The sequence below is a fragment of the Sinocyclocheilus rhinocerous genome, unplaced genomic scaffold (assembly GCF_001515625.1).
Source record: "Sinocyclocheilus rhinocerous isolate Xijiao unplaced genomic scaffold, SAMN03320098_v1.1 scaffold2254, whole genome shotgun sequence".
In the NCBI taxonomy this organism is placed as follows: Eukaryota; Metazoa; Chordata; class Actinopteri; order Cypriniformes; family Cyprinidae; genus Sinocyclocheilus; species Sinocyclocheilus rhinocerous.
In genome coordinates this window covers 407,473-411,192 of record NW_015652339.1, presented here as the reverse complement: position 1 = coordinate 411,192, position 3,720 = coordinate 407,473, and positions in this window count along the sequence as shown.

Sequence of the window (3,720 nt, the reverse complement as noted above, 5' to 3'; positions counted from 1 at the left end):
TGAAACTTTATTTAGTTAAATAATTCTTTACTGTAAATTTAAGTCAAGTCCAGTAAAACATAAAATGTTGCTATTTGACTTTTTACAGTACAGTTCTGGCAACCACAGCTGCTGTTATTTACTTATGTATTTTTATTTATTTCAGTTCAGTAAAACCTACAATGTTGCTATCATATTTTTACTGTAAAAAATATGCATTTGACAATTCAAATTAAATGCAACTTTAAAAAATAAAATGTGTGCATATCAAAACTCTGCACTTGTTTCTCTCCGTCCCGCGTCTGCCCACCTGATCTCTGGCCTCCTCTGGACGGGGCATGCAGAGGTGCCAATTAGATTCATTTGTGGCAGCATTTGTTGGAGGTCCGTGAGGAGCCATGCGGGTCGATGGCCGTCCGGTCAGTGGCTGAGGTGAAGGACGGCACCAAATGGAGCACAGCGGGGAGAGTTCTTCACCTACGCTGGTGTCAAACACCCCCTTACTGCCAATAAGAGAAAGATGAAAGGCCAAAATCACCAACACTCCCTGATGAATAAATAATAAATTAGTGAGAGATCCAAAATGTCCACCAGTGGATGCCAACCTAGTTTACAAACTACCTCACAATAACAGACTCCGCTTCACGAGAGAGAATACATATTGAAGATATCCAAGATATTTATTCTTCTTTTTTAATTAGTGACAGACCTTGAAGATGGAGATGGGAAAAGGAAAGAAAAAATATGAATATTTGTTGTTTCTTCTGCTGCAACTTTCTTCTTTCTTTTTATTCTATCAGGATGAACTTAAAGGAATAGTTCACCCAAAAATGAAAATGTGCTGAACATTTACTTCCCCTCAGGCCATCCAAGATGTAGATGAGTTTGTTTCTTCATCAGATTTGGAACATGCACTTAAATAAAAGAAGGGGAAACAAGTTTGACTGGACACACAACAACAACAGTGTGCCTTTATAAAGTTAATAAATATATTTATTTTGCTATCTTAACTATTTACAATTATATGATTAGGTGCATTTCATTGTTTTCATTTATCATTGTTTTTTCCCTGCATTTTTGGGGGATCACGACCCACCAGTTGAACTAATGTTCTTGCCCTTTTCTTTACTGAATTCATTATTTTGAAGTTATGCTTTGATTAATAAATTCACACCCATGAGTTCTTCATATGGAAGATTCGCAGTTTAGATCTCGTCCAATCAGAGATTTAGAAACATAAAGCAAAATGAGAATTTTATGCTAATTTATTCTTATACATCATTTATCAGTCTTTTATCGTTGTAGAAATCTACTTTCCAGCCTATGAAATGGATTTTTATTTTTAAATCGATGCCTTCAAAGCTCATTTTGCTTATGATCCATTTGGGAATCCTGTGATTTAACTTTGTCTGGTTTCAAGATAAAGTTTCTATGGGGATTATTGTAGCGGTGCTCGTGCTTAAAACATGCATACATATATATTTTAAATTCATTTATGATGTATTCCCCCTTTGGCTGCTCTCGAGATAAACAGCGCTGGGAAATATACATTGTTCAGTTTGATTCTTATGTGCATCTGTCAGAAAGCCCAGATACAATGATACCACTTCAAACAGGGCTTTGTGGAGGAACTAAAAAAATTTCCATCATTCGATTTCTTTTCTGTCCCTGACACAAATTTATCAGCTCAACTGTATCTCATTCGCCACAGCTAGAAATTGGTATGGAGAGGCAAAGAAAAAAACTATTTCCAACAGTCAGCAGCTGTAAGCTGCAGCATTATATCAGTGCTCTCTCTCTCTCTCTCACTGGTGTATTAGCACACACATTGTTCTGCTCTACTCTTATCATTGTTAGTCTCCCTCTCTTTCTGTATCTCTGCCTGTTTTAAATAAGCTCACTCCTGCTCCAGATGCTCCGGTCATCACTTATTAATACAGAGATGCTCGGAGGCAGCGCTCTGTACTCGTCAGTCCTGTCTCAAATATTCAATCAGCTCATCTGATAGCGGACTGACAGTTGTCTGTATTATCTTTTGATGTATATCTGAATTATATTCACCTTTTTGCTCCTTCTTCACATGTAGGTATCATCCTAAATACCTGCTGTTAGATGTAAAGGTCAACTAATATATATATATATTTTAAATAATAAATAATTGTTACACTCCCACAATAAAAAATATAATATGCAACAAAAATATTTTAACTATATATATATATTTAAATATAAGTGCTTAAGTCTAAGTGTTTAACAGCTTAAAACATATATATATATTTTTAGCTAATTATTGTTTTGGGCTATCTCTAACTATTCAACACCTTAAAACTCTTAAAGAATAACCAACCAGTATATACAGTATATTAAATAATAAATAAATAATCGTTACACTAGCACAAATAAATATATGCAACAAATATTTTAGCAAAATATTTTTTTTTAAATACATTATATTGTTTTGGGCTATCTCTAACTATCTCTAACCTTAAAACTCTTAAAAAGTAATCAGCAACAAAATAACATTAAAATATTTTTTTATATATTATACTATTTAACAGCTTCAAATGCTTAATGAATAACTATGAAAAGCGGAGTAATTTATGCAAAAATACTTTAAATATGTTACTTTACCTGTAAAAACTGTAAATAATATATTTTTTAATTGTTTCCATGCTAAATATCGGCCGATAAATCGGTCGACTTCTAATATTTATTACGATTTTATCTTTAATATTGGCTTTACAGATAAATTAACAAATAAAAGCCCAAAGAATAGCACCAAAAAATGACATTGCATTCGATGAGGAACATGAAAACAATCATTATCATACATAAGTATTAAAAATTGCACATCATTTCTGTATGTTACCAGTAACACATGCTATTATTAATATTTTGGCGTGATGGAGTTGTACAGCTTCTGCTTTACATGCAATATTTTCTCAGAGCCTATTAAGCCTTTTCTAAACAAGTAATTGTTTCATGTTCATTCAGTCTCATCATTATTCTTTCATAATAATTATTTCTGCTTTTGTACTCATCTCTCTTATTCAATACGCAAACAAAAGCGATTCCATAGCATATGTCTGAGATTAATTTATGAATGAAAACTTGATAATGATCTCTTAATTTTCAAGTCTGTCGCAATTAATATCCTGCCTGCCATCAAACGTCTGGCCCGTGTTAATTTTTAAAGCCACATTTACGGCCACTTAATGTTAAACGCAGTTGACAGAAGGAAGGACCACTTGGCTCTCGAATCAAGAGCTTGTTGAAGCGCCGTGATTAACACAATTCATTAACGCTAGTGATATTATATTAAATGGTTACTTACTCTAAAATAGCCCCGGGGGAGCGAGGCTTGTTGGGTGGTGAATAGATTAAAGTTTACATTGAAAGGAGAGATTGAATTGAGAGTAATCAATAGCATAATGGGGCAGCGGGAGCGAGCGCTTGCCTGCGCTCAAATGAAATTACCATATTTTTAATCTTAATTTTCCACTCTGTTTATCTGACAGTGTGGATGTGCAATCCAAAGAGATAATGAGAGAGTGGGATATTGACACGCCGCCTCTCCAGAGTGCTTGTTTCAGTGATTAAATGCTGTGATCTGTGATTACTTTGTGTCGGGTGTCAGGGCAGGCGGCCAGGGGCTCAGGGAGCGTCGCGGTGAGCAGACGGCCCGCGGCAGATGTAGCGGCACAGGCCGCGCAAGGAGCGAATGCACTTACCAGCATTTTA